The 22,355-nt window shown below is 49.0% G+C and overlaps 1 protein-coding gene and 1 non-coding gene across 5 annotated transcripts in view; both read left to right on the forward strand.

Annotated features, from left to right (window-relative positions):
• The window catches only part of LOC119177992 (uncharacterized protein C15orf61), a 274,591-nt gene that overhangs the window by 103,519 nt on the left and 148,717 nt on the right, over nucleotides 1-22,355 (forward strand). The window lies entirely within an intron of this gene.
• Nucleotides 21,374-21,446, forward strand: TRNAK-CUU (transfer RNA lysine (anticodon CUU)). Its single transcript has one exon. It is a non-coding gene; the product is annotated as a tRNA-Lys (tRNA).

Consider the following 22,355-nt stretch of genomic DNA (forward strand, 5'->3'; position numbering starts at 1 on the left):
CTTCCACTGTGATGAAGCAGGGAACCTGTACCGACAGTGTCCTTACCGACATCTTGGATTACGCGGATTTTCGACGAACTCACCACAACCCAGGTTTGGTCAGCAGCCCCCTGAAATTGAAGAGTATGTGGCTCAACAGCGCGGAACTTCGTCATCCTTGCACCAGTCACGCTCCCCGTCACCGCGGCGATTTTCTCCTAATCGTCGTACCTATTGGAGCGTGACGCAGGGTCGGTCACCCAGTCCACGCCGGGAAATCTATCCACAGCGACCTTCGGGGATCAGGCCGCTCATACTTGACAAGCCCATGGCCTCCTACCGACGCTTCCGCAAACTGACGACTCCCCGACGACGATGACACCAGCTGGTTCCGCAAAGATTTCATTAGACATTCCAGTGCTGCTAGACGGTCGCAAAGTCAGTGCTTTAGTTGACACGGGTGCGGATTTTTCTATAATTAGTGCAAAACAGGCTGTTCTTCTGAAAAAAAAGTGACGATGCCTTGGAACCTCAGGCCAATTCGTACTGCTGGCGGGCACATTGTCACGCCACTCGGCGTTTGCACAGCCCGAATACAGATTCGTGGTTCTACCTTTGTTGTCAGCTTAAGCGTTCTCCGTCAGTGTTCTCGAGACCTTATCATTGCCATGGATTTTCTGAGGGAGCGCGGTGCTATCATCGACATTCGACAACGCCTCGTCACGTTTTCAACAAAAAGCGCCACCCCAGAGCATAATTTCAGCCACGATTCAGTATGTCTGCGGGTAACTGACGATGCTGTGACGATACCACTGCGCTGAAGTGTTATGGTTCAAATGGCGTGTAACGATTCAGCACACGGTGAAATGGTGGCGGAGAGCAATCAATCCCTACTCTTTTCCCAAGGTGTCTGCGTAGCACGAAGCCTAGTAGACTTACAGGCTGGCCACTGTGAGGTACTTGTTATGAACTTCAGCTACGAGCGCCGACACCTTTTCCCTGGTACTGTCATTGCCTATGCCTACCCAGTAACCAATGTGACTGAGTGTTTGCTTCCGAGGCAAGCGATAATGCCGAAGTACCTCTCCGGAGCGTCGATATAAATCCAACGCTTTCTGACGAAAACAAACGAAGGCTTAACGACCTGTTGATAGAATTCCACGCCTGTTTTGCACGTTCATCGAGAATCCGTCAAACATCGATTACCAAACCCCGTATTATCACCTACGGTGACGCGCACCCTAATGGCAACAGCCTTACCGCGTTTCACCAACCTAACGACGCGCGATTCAAAAGCAAGTGAAGGAAATGCTTCAAGACGGTGTAATACAGCCATCAAGCAGCCATTGGTCATCGCCAGTGGTCCTTGTAAAGAAGAAGGATGGTACACTTCGCTTTTCTGTCGATTATAGGAAGCTGAATAACGTCACAAAGAAAGACGTGTACCCGTTGCCTCGAGTGGACGATTCTCTTGACAGGCTGAGGCGAGCAAAATACTTTTCCTCAATCGACCTCAAAAGTGGTTATTGGCAAATTGAAGTCGATGAACGTGACCGCGAAAACACGGCTTTTGTAACTCCTGACGGCCTGTATGAATTCCGAGTGCTCCCATTCGGCCTCTGTTCCGCTCCGGCCACATTCCAATGAATGATGGATACCGTTCTCGCTGACCTCAAGTGGAAAAGTTGCCTCGTCTATCTAGATGATGTCGTTGTCTTTTCAAAAACGTTTGACGAGCACCTTCGTCTCCTTCGGAGTGTTTTCGAAGCCATACGATTCGCTGACCTTACCCTCAAGCTTGAGAAGTGCCATTTCGGCTACAATGAACTGAAGTTCTTGGGCCACGTGAGCGCTGCAGGCATTCGGCCCGATCCCCAGAAGACTGCCGCTGTGGCCGCTTTTCCAGCTCCGACAAACAAAAAAGGTCTTCGGCGATTTCTTCAAAACTTCTCTAAGGTTGCGGAGCCTCTCATCAGACTTACGCGTGATGACACCCCATTTCAGTGGACTGACGAACAAGCGACTGCCTTTGCGGAACTGCAACATCGATTGTCATCCCCGCCTGTACTCGGTCATTTCGATGAGGACGCTCACACAGAGGTGCGCACTGACGCAAGCAACATTGGTCTCGGAGCTATCCTGGTGCAAACACAAGATGGAATCGAACGTGTGATTGCCTACGCGAGCCGCACTCTATCACGTGCCTAAACCAACTATTCAACGTCAGAGAAGGAATGTCTCGCGGTAATATGGGTGATTACAAAGTTCAGGCCTTATCTCTATGGGCGCTCATTCAAAGTTGTGACTGATCACCACGCTTTATGTTGGTTGGTTAACCTCCGAGACCTTTCTGGGCGATTAGCACGATGGAGTCTGTGACTTCAGGAGTTCGATGTCACCATCGTATACAAGTCGGGTAGAAAGCATGAAGATGCCGACACCCTATCACGAGCATCTCTGGAATCCGACCATACAGCTGTAGAAGACGACAGCGCCTTTCTGGGGACTCTCAGTGGGGCGGACCTCCTCAGTAAGCAAAGAGCGGACCCCGAGTTAAGGCCCATCATCGATCATTTAGAAGGCAGCACCGCGTCTGTTCCTCGTCCACTTTTTCGTACGTTGCCGTCATTGTGCTTACGACACGGCATATTATACAAGAAAAAGACGGGTGTTGGCAGCAGATCTTATTTTCTAGTCGTCCCTCAAGACCTTCGTGATGACATCCTATTAGCCTGCCACGATGAGCCGACATCCGGCCATCTGGGATACACACGGTCGCTCGACCGAGTTCGACAGCTAAACTTCTGGCCAAAACTCACAGTTTGTGTCAAACGCTACGTGAAAGGATGCCGCGAGTGTCAGCGTCGCAAGTCACCACCTGTAAAGCCCGCAGGCCTCTTACAACCCATCGATCCACCACGTACGCCTTTTGACCAAGTTGGGATGGACCTCCTTGGACGTTTCCTTTGTCTCACTCCGGAAACAAGTGGATCATCGTCGCAACTGATTACTTGACGCGTTACGCTGAAACGAAGTCATTGCCACGCGGTACAGCATCTGAAGTCGCCCAGTTTTCCATGCACCACATTGTGCGTCGTCACGCTGCCCCGTCATTCATCATCAGTGACTGAAGGACAGCCTTTACGGCAAAACTGTTGGACGACATCTTCAAGCTCAGTTACACGAACCACCGCAAGACAACCGCATACCACCGCCAGAGTAACGGCTTGACAGAAAGGCTAGACAAAACGCTGGCGGACATGATTTCTATGTACGTGGATGTGCAACATAAAACATGGGACGAAGTCCTGCCATACCTAACGTTTGCGTACTACACCGCAACCCAGGAAACGGCAAGGTTCGCACCGTTCCGCCTCGTTTACGGTCGAGACGTGCAAACCATGCTAGACGCTATGATTCCTTGTGACATCGACCAGCAAGAGCTACTAACTGCTGATGTCGACGATTACATTCAGCGTGCAGAGGAAGCACGTCAATTAGCTCGCGTGCACATAAGATCGCAGCAATGTGAATACGCCCGAAGGTGTAATATCCACCATCGACAGGTCTCCTATCAACCTGGCGACCAAGTGTGGGTTTGGACTCCTGTTAGACGGCGAGGTCTGAGCGAAAAACTCTTGAGCAAGTACTTGGGACCCTACAAAGTATTACGGCGCTTGAACGAGGTCAACTACGAAGTTATTCCAGACGGAGGCTCGGCAACGACCCAACGCCACTCACCACGAACAGAGATTGTGCATGTCGTCGGCCTAAAACCTTATATTACGCGGTGATACTCGCCTTATTGTGCCAGGGCAGCAAACATTTTCTTTTTTTTACATTGTCCTTTGGGTCTCGAACGAACTGTGAACTCTGTTAATGGTTTTTTATCTTATGACCAACTTCAGACATTCATTTTTTGCACCTGCATATTCCCTGTGCACTATAGGTACCGTTTCTCTCTCTCTTTTTTCTTATCGGCCCTGCCGTCCCCTTGTGTATGAGCATCGGTTCGATGCTCTAATGGGAGGGGGAATAATGCCACCTAGAGTTGTGAGCCGGCAAGCCCTAGCGAGCCAAAAAGGGCAAATAGAACGAAGAAGTGTGGTTAGCGCCTCGTCTTGAAGATACACGCTCGTGTCTTTCTGCCCCGCTGTTCCTGTCTTGTCTCTACGGCTCTTGGTGCGTGACAATATATTGTATTGGAAAGGAAAGAGACAACACCCGATTCTGGGCCAGCTGTTCTTATTCTGTACTTCGTCTTTCTCTTCCTTGCTCTAGCTATCCGCGCGCCGAAGCGCCAGCGTCTTTCTTGGTCATGACACTCGGCCATAACTGCGTGCGCGCGGAGCTGGCGGCAAAGTTTCTGGTGGACGGCACTCGCTGCCTCGAGCTGGTCACTCTTTTGCACGCCACGATGTCTTTTGAATAAGTTCTGTGGACTCAGGTGGCCGGCACTGGCTGCCCCGTTGCGGCCGACGCTCTCGGCCGCGATTTGGTCCCGCTATCATCCAAAGGTAAATCTGGCGGTCGATATGGTGGCTGCATCTCGGAGGTCGGCCTTGGCCACGCTGAAACTGGGTGCCAGAATCTTCCACAAGTCTATCGGGAGGTCGAGACTGCTTGCTGTTTGAATTTTGAGCGCCAACTTTCTCCTCATGATCTTGGTCAGTGACACCAGCAGTGGTTACCTTGGGCTCTACTGGCGCCATAACCGTAGGCGGTTCAAGCATAGGCGATGCTGGTGTCTCCACTTGCCTCAGTAAAGGTGATATTGGGGCAGGCTTCTCTAACTGAGCTGTATGAGGACTGGTATCAGCCTCTTCCACTGACATGATGGCATCGTGTACCGGCGCGGGTACTGAGAGCAGCAGTAGCGTGTCGCACCTGCGTCTGACGTCATTCGTAGGACAGGCGGAGAAGCTTTCTGCCGCGCGGCTGGAGGGCTCCGAGGAACCTTCGAGGTGTTGCTCCACTTCAGCTCGGTGTGCGAATGGGGTTGCGTCGGTGAAGGGCAATGCAGCATAGTCGAGATGATTCTCTGCGGCTGTTTCGCTGGAGCAACGCCCTTCAAGAGGTCCGACTTCGGTAGCGGCCTCTGGCTGCAGTGAACTTGCTTGGGGTAGCGGCCTCTGGGCGCAGTGAACTTGCTTCGGGAACTTCTCGTGTGGTAAGCTGCAGCACACAGCTGCAGCCTCGAAGTGGAAAGTCTCTGGAGCTTGCTCCTCGATACCGGCCAGGTTGGACGGGGTGGTGGTGGAGAGGTGGTAAGGATTACGACCGAAAGCAGCTATGAGCTTGCAGCTCCACTCCGCCCATGACTGCTGCTTCCAGCCTTCATACCGGTGCCACGCCACTGCACCTTCCCGAAGACGGTCTACAGCCACGGCCCACTTCTGAGGTTCCGCCCAGGCCTCGCGTATTGCTAGAGCGTTGACGGTTGCCACCCAGCTGTCGGCGTCGTTCCGGACCCCGTCGAATTCCGGCAGTTCGTAGGTGGACGGCGATTGTGGGGCGGCACGTGAGAATGCGGATATCACTGAGACAACGCCGTCGAGCTGGTCTGAGAGCTGCAGGAGGGTGCCCCAAAGCTGCCTGCGTTACTCCAATGGGCTTGCCTCAAGGTCGTGCGAGGCAGCTACGTCCAACACGGCGTTAGTGGCACGCAATTCTGGCAACATTGTAGGAGCTCGCTCGGAGATTAACGCTGTCAGTTTGTCAGTCTTGACGCGGAGTAGCGCGACGGTACGCCGCAGGTTCGCGGCGCTGTCGTTTGTCAAGTCCGAAGTGTTGGTTATCGCGGTCTTCGAAGGAGTAGCGAGATCGCTAGGTGGCGTCGAGGAGCGCGGACGTGAAAACGTCGGCTCCCGCTTTTCTAAATGTTTTCGGTCGTTTCTATGCTTCAAGATCACTTGGCTTTGTGCTTATTCGAACAAGCAAGCTCTGCGGTTTCAGTGGAGACGCCATTTTTGGCGGTGAGTGAATTCTTAGACATATTTTTGGACTTTAAAGTTGCGACGCGGCGAGCGTCCCCGCTAACCCTAACCACACCTAGGGTTAGCGAGGAGTACGGCCGTTACACGTAGCCAAGGGCTCGGCCAGACGCGGCAGCTACTGGATCAACCTCCGTACGTCGCAGCCGACAACCAAGCACTGAAAATGCCTTCCACCGTAACCGTGGAGGGAATGGAAGTAAGCGCGGAGATCTTCGACGGACCAGGATGGGCCACCGCCATGGGACGCCGAAGACAGACGACTCCGCCGAACGAGGAGCTGGCCGCTGGGACGGTCGAGCACAGCAACCAGCCGAAGCACCCCAGGGGCTTTAAAAAAAGTCAATCGGCACTACACCGTGTGGTATCCGCTTCCAGGCTACCCCGCCTACCCAAAGACCAGATCAAGGTAATTATGAGACCCAGAGGTGGATTGGACGTAGCCCGAGTCGACCTCGTTCTGCTGGCGAGAGCCGTCATCATGGCCGCCCAGATCACCGACGAACAAGCACGGGAGGACACGATCTGCCCCAACAATATGCAAAACATCATTGTTATTTCTACGCCGCACCAAAATAATGCCACATCATACGTGAACGTGCAGAAACTGCACACAAACCAAGGCTCGTTTGAAGTTGCCGCATACGTGGCCGCACCCGATAATACATGCAAGGGCGTCATCAAGAACGTTGACCTCTCCCTTGACGACGCAACGCTCAAACGCCTGATTGTGCACGACTGAAATCCCACTGCCATCGAGGCAAGACGCATTAAAAAGACCAAAGTCGTCGCAATCCTCTTTGACGGGTTGCGCGTTCCGAGTACAGTGATATGCGGAACCGCCATGGTTCCCTGCTCGCTCTACAAGCGACAAGTCGATGTTTGCAGAACGTGCGGAGGAGTCGGCCATCGCGCCGATGTTTGCGGGCACACAAACGCAACGAGCAAGAAATGTCACAATTGCGGTGAAACGCTACAAGAAGACGGCGTGCATCACTGCGAGCTGAAAAGCAAGCTTTGCGATGGCAATCACCCCACCGGAGATCGCGAATGCAAAAGACGCTTCCACATTCCATACTTAGTGAGAAGGAGAAGAAGACGCAGAAAGCAAGAGTGGCAAGCACAACAACGTCAAGACGCACCAACGTCTGTCACGTTTAAGGAACCCCGCCACAACCAGGTGCCGGGACGGGAGAACGCCTCGAGCGTCCATCACCGTTCTCCATCCAGGGGGAGATCCCGATCCAGAGGGCGTTCCCGATCCAGAAGGCGTTTTCGATCCAGAGGCCGTTCTCGTTCTGGAGGGCGCCCCTCGACCCTGTCGGGATCCGACAACCGCCTGTCATCTCGGGAGTGCTCCAGATCCAGATCGAGAACGAGGCCAACAGCCACGCAGCAGCAGCAGCAGCCGAACAATGGCTCCTGGGCCAGCAGGGTTGCAGGTGAAGCACGAAGCACAAGTAGCCAGCCCAAAGGTAAGGCACAGCCAGAGCATGCTCCCGATTCTCGTATTGTAGCTCTTGAACAAGAAAACAGGGCCCTCAAGAAGGAGCTTGAACAGCTTCGGGCCTCAATAGCTAGAATAGAGAGCTGTCACGGAATTAATCTGTCGAGCTCACCGGCACCAACGACAACACGCTCACAACAAACGATCCACAACACACACAAACGCAAAGCCGTAGACAGCGACACGACGGAGGAGATCGAGATGGTCTCGATAGAAAAAGAAGCCCTACTGAAAAATGTCGAGTCCGTGACAACTAAGCTCAACGACAAAATTGATACGTTGGCGAACACGCTTGCCAAGTTTATGGAAACCTTTAAGACTTACACTGACAAAGCTGACCAGAGGTTCGTGAGCCTGGAGAAGATGGCAACCAACCCAGCTGGGGCAGGTGCTCCTCAGAGCCCAAGCGCGGACAAACTAGCGGTTACGGCAAGCGTGCCGAGCATACCTTCTAGAGCTAAAGTCCGACCAGTCAATGCACGCAATCTCGCGGAAATAACGAGCCGCGACGCACACAAGCTACCAAGCCAAAATGGCTGCTGACCGTAACGAGATTAAGATCTGGCAGTGGAACTGTAACTCACTTCAGAAACGCAAAGCAGCACTAACACAACTATTACTAGCCTGTAAAAAAAGCCGCATATAATATTGCTACAGGAATGTGCAGAAAGCAAAACTGCTAAAAGCATTGGCATACAGGGGTACAGGGTAGCCAGGCCGACCCTGCACCCCGAGCAGAACAAGACGCGAGGAGTGGCTACCTTCATCCGGAAGGACATAATGTTCGCCGAAAGGGACGCCCCCGTACACAAAAAAGGCCTGCAAACGGTCCTGGTGGAAATCTTACCACACAGGGCTGTTAAAAGAAGCATCTTCGTGCTCAATGTTTACAGCTCTCCATCAGATAAGAAAAGAGATTTCAACAGACTGCTTACCTCGGCGGTAAAAATGGCGGGTGACAATCCGCTCATAGTAGCGGGCGATTTTAACGCCAGGAGTACCGAATGGGGATACTTAAAAAGCGAAGGCAAAGGCACCAAGCTAGCAGAAAGCACGAATGCGCTGGACCTGCAGCTGATAAACAACCTTGCCCTCCCTTCGAGAAGAGGTAATTCGGTACAGCGCGACACAATGCCAGACTTAACCTTCACCAAGAACGTCAGAGCTACCTGGGATAACCTCGCCGAAGACCTAGGTAGCGACCACTGCATCCTAGAAATTACCGTTGAGAACGAGGCGAAAGCGCCAAGAGAATTCAAAATCACAGACTGGGACCAGTTCCGTAAAATACGGGAGCAGAAGGGCAATACAGAACTATCATATGAAGCTCTCTTAAATGAATTAAAAATAGCAGCGAATGAGGCCACCAAAGAAGTCGAGACTGATGAATCCATCCAGGCAATGGACTCTCACCTGGCCAGTTTGCTGCAGAAAAGGCATGACCTAAAAGAAGCGTGGCGTAAAAACAAGCTCAACAGACACTTACGCACAAAAATCGCGGACCTTGGCCGCGAAATCGAATCTCACGCCAAGACAATCTGCGCCCAGCAGTGGAACAACACATGTGACGAAGCAGATGGCAAAATGAGGAAGGGAAGCAAATGGGGGCTGCTCAAACACCTTATGGCGGACAGCCACAAACCCACCAGAGGTGGCACCCAGCTGCAAATTGAACGATTGGTGCACAAGCACACCCAGGATAGTGGTGGATCCCAAGCTCTCCTCAAAACGCTAGGCCAAAAATATCTCCCACTGGAAAGCAAATCAGTAGCCTGGGAAAACAAAAATCCCTCATATGGAGGTCGACCGCAGGAAAAGCTAGACGAACCATTCAGCGAAGCTGAAATACGGTACGCTCTACAACAACTCAATGGCAGATCGGCGCCAGGGCCAGATGGAATCGACAATAAACTGCTACGCAATCTAGACGATAAAGCAATCGTAATCATTACTAAGAAGATAAATGAGGCATGGGAAACGGGTACTGTGCCTAAAGAATGGCGTAGTGCCAAGGTTTCGCTCATCCCAAAACCTGGAAAACCACTGAGCATCGATAACTTAAGGCCCATATCACTCACATCTTGCGTTGGAAAAGTAGCTGAGCATGCAATACTCAACCGTATCACAGACCACATTGAGAGCAATGGGCTCTTTCGACACAACATTATTGGCTTCCGCAGGGCACTATCCACACAGGACGCCATGTTGATGTTAAGAGAACACATATGTTACGGCCTCCTCCACACGCCCAAAGCTATATTAGCCCTGGACCTCGCCAAGGCCTTTGACACCGTGAAACATGAACACATACTGGGTGAAATATCACACATGAACCTAGGCGAGAAATTCTACAACTACATTAAAGGCTTTCTGGCGAACCGAACCGCCACCATACGCATAGGAGAGCAATGCGGCGAACCCGAACGACTCGGAAATATCGGCACCCCACTAGGGTCAGTGCTCTCGCCATTGATCTTTAATGTGGCGATGCACAAGTTGTCGGAGAAGCTCGCTCAAATCCCATCCGTGCACCATGCCATATACGCGGATGATATTACCATATGGGTCCCATGTGCCCACTCATATGGTGCCTTGGAAGGAATCCTTGAACAAGCACTGACTACAACTGAAGAATTTCTTAAGCCAACTGGACTCGCACTGTCCCCCACTAAATCTACTCTAACGCTCTTTCACCCTCGACGGAATTCGGGCGAAGACGAGTCGCAAGTAGTGCTCAAAGCTGAGAATAACCAAACGATACCGCAAGTATATACGGTCAAAGTACTAGGGCTAACGTTAAGCGCCAAGGAGGGCCACAACAAAGAAGCACTCAAGCGCCTTGAAAAAAGCACGAACAATTTTTCAAGAGGCATTGCTAGAATCGCCAACAAGAGAGCAGGCCTCCTAGAAAACAACATCATGAAGGCGTATCACGCCTTTCTTGTAAGTCACGTAGCATACGCGTTCCCGTTTCTGAAACTTACGAAGGCTGAAATCAAAAAGGTCGACTCCATGCTCCGCAAGGGACTGAAAACGGCACTCGGCTTGCCCAATAGCACGAGCAACGAGAAACTCGAGCAACTTGGTCTGCACAACACAGCCGAAGAAATTTTCGAGGCTCAGAGAGTGGCACAGATCACACGCCTGTCGTTGACGCAGGCAGGCCATCTCATCCTACGAGACGCAGGCATTTGCCCAATTTTTCAACCAGAGAAAAGAACACAACTTGGTAATGACGTGAGGAAACACATTAGGGTTGAGCCAATCCCCCGCAACGTTCACCCTACGTTCAACAAAGGGCGAAGGAAAGACAGAGCGCGGGCGCTCATAAACAAAGCAAAAAAACACAACACGCACGCGCTATTCGTAGATGCCGCCCGCTACTATGGCAGGGAGGCGTTTGCCATAGCGGTCGTTGATATAGACGGAAACCTCATAAACGCGGCAACGGTCCAAACAAGCCATGTCCACGAAGCAGAGGAAATGGCGATCGCGCTAGCCTTGCAAAGCTGCCAAGCCTACTCCACAATATACACAGACTCTAAGACGGCGGCACGAACGTTCGCGGCTGGCCTAGTAGCTAGAAGCACAGGAAAACTCACCGTCAACGCAATAAGAGAGTACGAGAGTAAAGAAACCCTTGTTAAGGAAGAGAAAGCTCAAATCTACGTATCCTGGTTCCCAGCCCACATGGGACAGTTACCGGGACTCGACCACTGCAATCCCAACGAAGAGGTCAACCGCCTGGCGCGTGAGCTCACACGCCGCGCCGCGGACAATGACCCCTCTATGAGTGAGCGGTACGAGAATCTCTGCAGCCAGGACAAAGCAGTCACATACCACGAGATCACTTCACATTACCGGGGACAAAGACGTGCCTTCCCAGCACCGCACCCCAAACTTAACAAAGCACAAGCTCTAACTCTCAGAAGATTGCAAACACGTACGTACATAACACCATCCACCTTACACAGAGTCGACCCCGACACACCGCCCACATGCTCCCTTTGCAACCATCCCTATTGCAGTTTTGAACACATGCTCTGGCTGTGCCCTACCCATAGCGCAGCACAACTGAATACCCAAGAGGCTTGGCAGGAAGCCCTCAAGAGCAATCAATACAAGCTGCAACTACAGGCGGTCCAGAGGGCCCGGGACATCGCTACAAGCCTTCGGCTGCCAGCGCCATCCTGGGTGGAGCCTCCAGGCTGAATTAAGGGTCGGAATGGCCCTTTCTCAGCCTCCTCAGGATATGTTTAAATAAAGTCAATCTCTCTCTCTCTCTCGAAGGAGTAGCGGTTGCAGCACTCACGCCGGTGAGGTTGACGAGCAGAGAAGCCTGGACGGCGTTCCCTGGCAGCTCGTATGTTGAAAGAGTGCGGCAACGGGAATGTAGGCCATGGGAAGCGTGAGCGGCATTCCCAAAGGACAGGAGCCGGTGCGGATCCCTGCCGCGAAATGGTGGCAGGGTGTCAATAAGGTCATGTCCTACAACCCCAGGGGAGGCCTGGACGCCGTCCACTGGTGGTGTGAAGGGTAGCTGAAGCGGCGGGTGGGACCCCATCGCCAAGGAAGCGTGAACGGCGTTCCTCGATGGAGAAGCCCGCACTGCCGACGAACCACGAAGACACGTACCGGTGGCTTCCCGCAGAGGGTTCACTTGTCGGCTTGCGCTAACGGCAGAATCCATAGCCAAGGACGCGTGGACGGCGTCCCTTGTGAAATGGTACCGGTAACGGGTACTGCAGCCGCCGAGGAGGCCTTGACGCCATCACCGAACGGTGGTGGCAGTGGCGGCAGGTGAACAGCTGCCAAGGAGGCCTTGACGCCGTCCTCAAGCGGCGCTTATCGCAGCTGTTCTCGATGACGAAGCTGGGACGTAAGCCTTCTTCTTCGTCGACTGCGCCATTTTAACGGAGAGAAAAGAGACAACACCCGATTCTGGGCCAGCTGTTCTTATTCTGTACTTCGTCTTCCTCCTCCTTGCTCTAGCTATCCGCGCGCCGAAGCGCCGGCGTATTTCTTGGTCATGACAATATATATATATATATACTGCATACCCACAAGGGGCCAGACAGGAAGGGCAAAAGTGAGAAATTAAAACGCATAATTAGAAATGACAATAGAATAAATACGTAGACACATATATTTCCATTTCAACGTTATGCATTAAAATGTAATAAGAGCAATCGAATCTGCTAAATTGATCAACGATAATGGGAATGCATCCCATTCAGTAATAGTGCATAGAAAAAATAAAACTTGAAGATGTTAGTTCTTGTTTGATATGGATTTAATGCCTCAAAGTGATGATGCGTGGTTTGTATTGTTGCTAGTAAACGCAGATATGGAGCAGGTTAAACGATAGTTTATTGTTTTTAAGGAGAAAAAGAAAGTGTGAGTATTTTATGTCGTAATTTCAATGTTTGTTGCCACAAGTGTCTATGAGATTGATTGGTATAAGGGGTTTAACGTCCAAAACCACCATATGATTAGGAGAGATGTCGTAGTGAAGGGCGATGGAAACTTCGACCACTTGGGGTTCATTAACGTGCACCCAAACCAGAGCACACGGGCCTACAGCATTTTAGCCTACACCGAAAATGCAGCCGCCGTAGCCGGGGTTCGATCCCGACTTTCGGGTCAGCAGCCGAGTAACAGCCACTAGATCATCGTGGCGGGGTGAGTGTCTATGAGAGCTGTTGGCGAGTCAGTGCTACGGAATTTTGAAAAGAAATCGCAGAATATCCTCGGAGTGAATGATGATGAGTGGGGCGAAGCTTCGAAGGGTTTTATTAGCGAACCGCGCATCATCCGCTGGCCACGTTCGCGCATCCGTCCGTCCATTCATCTGCCTGTCTGTCCGTCAGTTAGTCCGTCTGTCTGTTTGTATTTATCTACGTGTCCGTCTGTCTGTCCGTCTGTGTCTGTTGTTTGTCTGTTTGTCTTTTCGTACGTCTGTCCGCATGTCTGTATGTCTGTTCGTCTGTCCATCTAATGAACACTGCAAGTACCGCCATCTCGCATTATTTCATTATGTATTTTTTATATACAAGTACCGCCGTTCAGTGGACATTCCAAGTACTAAAACGAGAGGTGGCTACTACATACATGAGACGCACGACCTACACTTTAAGATGCTTTGCCCCTAAAAATAAATACAGCCTCGCTCTGGACTACTTCAAGGGCATAAATATTGTTTTGGTGCGAGGATCCCAGACGGTGCAACTTAGGCCTGATTAGTGCTTTGTATGCATGAGTTTGGTTTCTGAGGGTGCCTGTTTTAGTTTATGTCACCGATTAATATGCTTCCAAAAAGAATAAGCACATATGTTACTAATATGAAAATTTCAACTGAGGTTGTTGGCCATGGTCACTCCCAAATATTTATATTCGTTCACCTCAACAAGTGGACTTGTTGGGAGACTGTAAGAAATAAACCTCCTATGTATTGTCTTCGTTATATGCATGTATACTGTTTTTTTCCATTTAGCTCCGTCTCCCATTGTTTGCGCCACAAGTGAACGTTATGGAGGTTGGAGTTTGAAAGTTTCTGGTCCTTGTCACTGATCCCGTTAACTAGGCAGGCAATCGTCGGGCTAATTCCAAGGGCTTACGTATCGGCCCCCGTATCGCACCACGGAAGCGCGGGCAATTTAGTATTGTTCCCTTTAGCGCGCCAGTGGACGCTGTATCGGGTCCATAGAATGAAGCAGAGTCCAAAGTAGATGACAAAACAAAATTATATTCTCAAATACAGCAGAACCAACAGCCCACAAACATGCACACTCGGCAGTAATTCCGTACAATACGTCACCAGTCGCAAGATGCTCAAAACAGCGTGCTGCATAACGCAATAAGATACACTCAAAACAACGGGCGCAGGCAACACGCGCTACAATGCAATCTCATTAATTAGGTAACCAGTACAGAGACTAAAATGTTTCTCAAACGAATACAATTCAAAGTTTTTTGAATCAAGCTTGACTGTTTCTCTTCTAGGAAACACTCACTCAAAGGCTAGCGCCGGCTGTCGAGCCGTTGCACCCGAGGTTTCTCTTGCAGGTAACTCTAGCGTCGTCAAATGTCCGCTTTACAATAAAAACTTCTTCGTCGGAAATACGTCGGCCATTTACGCCCTGGGACTGCAGAACGCGTCTTCACCCACGGGCGGTAAGCACACAATTTTCTTCTGCTTGTAACACAAGTCTTCACCTGCAGATGGAAAACCTCATCTCCTGCTTTGTCACTGAAGACACAAACCTTGGTCTGACGGCAGGGAAACTCTCTTCATCCCGTACTGCGGCTCCCTACGATACTGACTTATATGCGCTCGCCCTCGGGTCTTGAAGTTTCTTGTCGTTTCCTCGACGTGCCGCGCTGTCAAGGCTAGGGAAAGTGCGGGACCTCTATCGTTACGTGGTGCAACTCTGCATAACCACGCCCCTTTCCTTTGAGATTTTTCCAGGGATCGCTCGGGGACGAATGCGAGAAGTTTGGCCGGCGAAGCGGTGGCATCTTCGAGGCGGAAAGAAGGCGCGCGTGTGGCGTTTTTCACCGTTTCTTCTTTGCGCCGGTATCTGTCGCGTCCGAACGGCGTCCGGTATTATCGCCGTCGCTAGAATTCGTAGGCGTATGCTTTCTTGAGCGCTCGTTCGTGACTGTCTACTTTACAAACAGCTTCATGATACAATATACAGTCACCTGCAAATCATCGAATGGAACTTGGCCTGTGATAACGTTGACGGTGTCATCAATAGAAATCAAGAACAGAAGCGGTCCAAGTACACTATAGGGTGTCACTGTGGATGCGGGTTATATATCAAGTGTGCCTTCTGAAATAAAAATAGTGGTGAGTGTAGCGAGTATCGTGTTTCTTCTTGTTCTATGTGTCCCGTCAAATTGGCGCTATTACAACGTATGTTAAAATGATAGACTATACCTTGCGGTACCACCGAAGTGACAGGCAAATGACGGCGTGAGTGGTTATCATTAATGGAAACCGATTTGGTGCGTTTGTCTAAGAAGAAATATAATGAATGATAAAAGAGGGTAGGCCATTGTACTTTATTTTGCACTGTAATTTTTTATATGATACAAGGTCGAACGCTTTCAGAAAATCCAAAAAAAAATTGCGTCAGTTTGACCAGGTTTGTCAAGAACGCTTGCGAAACTGAAAAACCGTCGTTTGTTGTGTCACCATAAAAGCCCTTTCTGAATCCTTGCTGAAAGTAAAAAAGGATGTGTTGGTCTGTTAAGAATTTTGTTATGTAATGGCCAACAACACGTTCTGAGCATCTTACAGCATTAACAATTTAACGTGGTCGGCCGATAGCTCGTAATCTGTGCAGTGTCTCCTTTTTTTTGTGTACGGGCACTACACATGCCGTTCGCCTGTAAACCGGTAGATCTGAAGATGATAAACATGCACAGAGAGTTTATGCAAGGAAAGGGGCGAGTGCTTCAGAATATCGTGGAAGAAATGCATCTGGAAGGTCATCAAGACCAGGTGATTCTCTTGTCTTCAGGTTAAGAAGCATAACGACAACACCTGAGAGCGATCTTCGTAGCCTGAGCTAGATAGAAGGTTACGACTAATAGTTTTCTTAAAAATTGTAATTACACTGTGCGAACACGCATTAAAATGTTCCGCAATGATATTTTTGTCATCAATATGAATACTATTTATTTAATCTAGTTAACACACTTTTTACTTGTTCGAGAAATCCCAAAATTTCTGAGGGGATTCTTTTAGGAAATTCGGTAAACTACGTTGAAACTAGTGTCATTAGGAATGTTTCAATATTTAACTAAGTGCAATACGAGCAGTATTACCAATGTCTGTAGATTCTTGTCTTTTTTAAGGCGTTTAAGTTTTCTTTTTAGGTGCGAGACCTCTCGCGTTATCCAGAAATTTGACTTTTTTGTTTTCCTATTTTGTTAGGTATGAAAGTATTGGGGCAATAAGTGTAGGTCTGTTTCAGTTGAACCCAAAGATCATTAACATCCGACCCTTGAAAACTGCTGAACATTAGCTCGAGATAAACCAAAACGCTCTTATCCCTAGCAAGCGCAGTAAATGGTTTTTCAAAGCTGAACTGATCGGAAATACAGTGATTCGCAGACTGTAAATTTTTCAACAGGCCTGGCAACGACAGAAAGGCACAGAATTGTATATATATATATATATATATATATATATATATATATATATATATATATATATATATATATATATATATATATATATATATATATATATATATATATATATATATATATATATATTGCAAGGAAGTTTAATAGCGACGCAAGGTAGTAGGCAGACAGCCGGTATAGACACAAATACTCGAGCAGTCCAGCATCTACAGCTCGGGCACACACTCGCGCTTCGCACTCAGAGATGGTCCCACTAGTCATTGCCTTGCGAATTCCCGACTACAATACCCCGGCGATGAAGACGAGCCATCCTGGCCACTCAAGGTGACGAGAGAACAGGAGGGTTGTAGCAGGGCTTGAGGCGTGGTCCGTCTCACGACTAATGCGGTGCATGTCCGTAAACGGCTTGAGCGGTTCAATCTCATAGGTGACAGAAGAAGGCCCCTGTATGACGCGGTAAGGGCCAGTATACTTCGGTGCAAACTTGGGAGCCAGTCCAGGAGAGTGGAAAGGCAGTCGGAGCCACACGAGAGAACTAACGGGGAAAGTGTTCTGAACAAGATCATGGTCATGGTGATTTTTTGGAGGGCTTGTTTATCGGCTGTGAAGGACCGTGCAAGCTGACTATACTCTTCGGCATGTTCGGCCTTTTCAGAAACTGGGCTGAACTCAGAGGCATCAGGATTGTATGGCGGAATTGTGTCGAGTGTGCTGCATCGGTCATGACCATATAAAAGAAAAAATGGAGAAAAGCTTGTTGTTTATTGAGTCGCCGTATTGTAAGCGTACGTTACGAAAGAAAAAACGACGTCCCAATTGGAGTGGTCGGAATTAATATACATAGCGAGCATATCTCCCAGGGTTCTATTGAAACGTTCCGTTAGGCCGTTCGTCTGGGGGTGGTAGGCTGTTGATGTGCGGTGTACCATACGGCATAAATGTAGGAGCTGCTGCACAACTTCGGACAAAAATACGTGACCTCTGTCATTCAGGAGCTCGCGTGGTGCACCATGACGAAGAGCAAACCGATGCAAGATGAAGGTTGCAACGTCACGAGCACCAGCCGAAGGTAGCGCTGCCGTTTCGGCGTACCTTGTCAGATGGTCGGCAGCCACAATCACCCATCGATTACCACCAACAGAGCACGGTAGCGGGCCGTATAGGTCAATACCAACACGGTCAAATGGGCGTGCAGGACATGGTAAAGGCTGCTGTTGACCGGGTGAATGAGGAAATGTCTTGCGCTGCTGACACAGGGAACATGAGCTAATGTGTTTGCGTACAGATGTGTACATACCCCGCATGTAGTAACGTTGGCGGATCCGCTCATACGTCTTTAGCGCACCGGCGTGTGCGCGTTGCGGTTCAGCATGAAAATATTTGCTGATATCACACCGCATACGGCTGGGTATGACTAGCAGCCATTTACGACCCGCCACATGATAGTAGCGACGTTATTACAGGCCATCCCGTATGGCGAAATGCGTTGCTTGGCGGCGAAGAGCACGCGGGTAACCGGAAGTTTATGCGTCAGAAAGCATATTCAAGAGCGAGACAATCCAAGGGTCCTTCTGCTGTTCGGATGGCATGTCTGTGACGCTGACGGCAGAGAGGGGAAGGTCAAGGGCTGATATTTCCGTGTCATCAGATTTCACGGGTGATCGTGAAAGCGCATCTGCGTCAGAGTGCTTTCGCCCCGATCGGTAGACGACGCGTATGTCGAATTCCTGGAGGCGTAGTGCCCAATGTCCGAGGCGACCAGAAGGATCTTTCAGTGAAACCAACCAACAGAGTGTGTGATGGTCAGTTACCACATCAAAATTCTGGCCGTACAATTTGGGGCGAAACTTTTTTAACGCCCACTAAATCGCGAGGCACTCTTTTTCATAACAGAATAGTTGGCTTCTGCCTTAGTGAGGGCGCGGCTGGCATAGGCGACCACACACTTCGTAAAACCTGGTTTGTGCTGCGCGAGCACTGCACTGTAGCACTGATCGATGTAGAAGAGGCTTGTACAAGAGATGTAGAAGGAATGGCTTCCGCCTGGCCGGGTTCTGGCGGCCGATGGTATACACCCAAGTTTTAGGGTGTTGCCCTCATCGCCAGCCACCTGAAATTGCTGCTTCTGCTAAATATGGTGAGGTCGCCATCAACCTGGCTAGACCATGCACTATTAGGTATGCCGAGCCCACCGAGAGAACATTTTGCTTCCCGGAGTGAGTTCCCCAACATCCGCGAAGAAAGCGGGAGCCAGAGCCGACGATCATCACCACGAGCGCCGAGGGGAGCTCCTCGTAGATCAAGGAGCAACAGCTCCTACAACACGACTCGGGGCCACCCAGAGGCTTCCGGTGACAGTGCTTCTCCACCACGCAGGGACTGACTCAACTATTCGTCAGGTACGGCCCGCTCCAGCAGATGTTGGTCTCGTGATTTCATGGCCTTAAGAAAGAATGTTGATAAGCGCGTGAGGTTTGAAATGCATGCTTTAAACCTGGAACCATATATTTCATCGGGATTCGCACCAAGGGGTCTCACTGTTCAGCTGCAACCCGCAATGAATAACTTCAACAAAAATGAGCAGCGGCAGTGAAGCAATATTTTAAAAGATGCATCTATTAGGCTTACTCAGGTCGTAATACAACACAGTACACGTAGAGTGGTGGAACTTAAAGAAGAAAAACAGGCGCGGCTAAAACAGTCAAGCTTGACGCAGTCTGAAACAGAAGAACTGGCCAAATACGAAGGAAAAAAAGAGATTGGCAATGCAGGGCAAGAAAGACAAAGAATTGAGGCGAGACGGCGCGTGGCCGACTTTAAAACACTCCACCAGAAATCCTCCCACAACGTATACAAATCAAACTGTAACCTCTCGTCAATCTCCCCAAACTAGCACCGATGTCACCAATGTGGTTAACCTTTTCAGCAAATCTTTGACACCTGCGAAAACAAAGCTGCTATCAAAAGGTCTAACTTTCTACCCCGCCTCGGGCAAAATTGATGAGTTTAAACTTTACCAAAATTTGGACAACTTTGCCAGAACCATGCGTCTAATGAAATATTTTCATGATCGAAGCAGCACGCAACAAAATCAATTGTCAGATAAATCTTGGACTCCAGGTGAACAACAAGACAAATATCTAGACATGTACATTTCGGCCGTCCAAGGCGATATAATCAGGGAATATGAAAAGCACTGACCCATCCGCAACCATCTGTCCAAAGAGGAGCGGGAGGCCTTGCGCAGTTTAAGTGACAGCCAGAGCATCATTATTAAACCAGCTGATAAGGATGGTGCTGTGGTTGTACTCGACAGGACTGACTACATCAAAAAAGGGCTTCGCCAACTGGCAGATGACAATTTCTATAAAGAACTCCCTTGTGATCCGACAGAGGAGTATAAACGTACTATTAAGACCTCAGTTATATCATTACGTAAGAGTGGGAAGATAACGTACCCTATGCGTAAAATGATGTCACCTGGCAACTCGTCTCCCGGGCGCTTTTATTTAATGCCCCAAATTCAGAAGATTAACAATCCCGGCTGACCTATAGTTTCCAGCAACGGTACTGCTACTGAAAAAATCTCTAGTTTCATTGACTCTCTCAATAAGCACATCCCACAATCATTCCCATCATATATTAAAGATACCAGCCACTTCCTTTGAGAAGTCTCAAAACTTGTGGTACCTCTAGAGTACTATTTGGTCACCATGGATGTCTCATCACTGTGCACAAACATTGCCCACACCGAAGGAAGCGCTGCCATAATCGCCGCCTATCGCCGACTGACACTCCTACTTCTAAATTCACATATAAACCCAAAAAAGTGGATGGAGGGAAGGCCGCTGTGGTAGCTCAGTGGTTAGAGCATCGAACGCGTTATTCGAAGGTCGTAGGTTCGATTCCTGCTCACGGCTGGTTATTTTTTCACCCACTTTTCTTTCTTAATTACGTTCCATTTGTTCTAATAGCTTCCCCTATGCATTACTTGGCATTACTGTCTGTTAGATCTCATAAACACGGAAAAACGAGCCCTTAGGTATACACTTCTTTCCCTTATTCATTAACGAGGGTCTCGTACTGGCAGACTTGGTGTCATTAGGTTGTATACGAGGGACTATTAATCAGCTGCCCGCTCGTAATAAGTTCACGTGCTACGTGACGCCACATATGCGCATAAAAGAGTGTTTCACACTCGTCACTTGGCTTATAGATTGCGCTGACTGACACTCCTACTTCTAAATTCACATATAAACCCAAAAAAGTGAATAGAGGGTAGGCCGCTGTGGTAGCTCAGTGGTTAGAGCACCGAACGCGTTATTCGAAGGTCGTAGGTTCAATTTCTGCTCACGGCTGGTTATTTTTTCACCCACTTTTCTTTCTTATTTACATTCCATTGGTTCTAATAGCTTTTTCTGTGCATTCCTTGGCATTACTGTCTGTTAGATCTCATTATTATTGTGTCAAAAACACGGAAAAACGAGCTCTTAGGTATACACTTGTTTCCCTTATTCATTAACGAGGGTCTCGTACTGGTAGACTTGGTGTCATTAGGTTGTATACGAGGGACTATTAATCAGCTACCCGCTCGTAATAAGTTCACGTGCTACGTGACGCCACATATGCGCATAAAGAGTGTTTCACACTCGTTGCTTGGCTTATAGATGGCGCTGACTGACACTCCTACTTCTAAACTCAAATATAAATAAAAAAAGTGGATGGAGGGAAGGCCGCTGTGGTAGCTCAGTGGTTAGAGCATCGAACGCTTTATTCGAAGGTAGTAGGTTCGATTCCTGCTCACGGCTGGTTATTTTTTCACCTACTTTTTTTTCTTAATTACATTTGATTGGTTCTAATAGCTTCCCCTGTGCATTACTTGGCATTACTGTCTCTTAGATCTCATAAACACGGAAAAACGAGCTCTGAGGCATACACTTCTTTCCCTTATTCATTAACGAGGGTCTCGTACTGGCAGACTTGGTGTCATTAGGTTGTATACGAGGGACTATTAATCAGCGGCCCGCTCGTAATAAGTTCACGTGCTACGTGACGCCACATATGCGCATAAAAGAGTGTTTCACACTCGTCGCTTGGCTGATATATTGCGCTGACTGACACTACTACTTCTAAATTCACATATAAACCCCAAAAAAGTGGATGAAGGGAAGGCCGCTGTGGTAGCTCAGTGGTTAGAGCATCGAACGCGTTATTCGAAGGTCGTAGGTTCGATTTCTGCTCACGGCTGGTTATTTTTTCACCCACTTTTGTTTCTTATTTACGTTTCATCGGTTATAATAGCTTCCCCTGTGCATTCCTTGGCATTACTGTCTGTTAGATCTCGTTAATATTCTGTCAAAAACACGGAAAAACGAGTCCTTAGGTATACACTTCTTTCCCTTATATATATATATATATATATATATATATATATATATATATATATAAGGGAAACCAGTGTATACTTAAGGGCTAGTTTTTCGTGTTTGCACAATATGAATGAGATCTAACAGATAATATATATATATATATAAGGGAAATAAGTGTATACCTAAGGGCTCGTTTTTCCGTGTTTTGACACAATAATAATGAGATCTAACAGACAGTAATGTCAAGGAATGTATAGGGGAAGTTACTAGAACCAATGGAATGTAAATAAGAAGAAAGAAAAGTGGGTGAGGAAATAACCAGCCGTGAGCAGGAATCGAACCTACGAC

The sequence above is a fragment of the Rhipicephalus microplus genome, chromosome 1 (assembly GCF_043290135.1).
Source record: "Rhipicephalus microplus isolate Deutch F79 chromosome 1, USDA_Rmic, whole genome shotgun sequence".
Classification (NCBI taxonomy): Eukaryota; Metazoa; Arthropoda; class Arachnida; order Ixodida; family Ixodidae; genus Rhipicephalus; species Rhipicephalus microplus.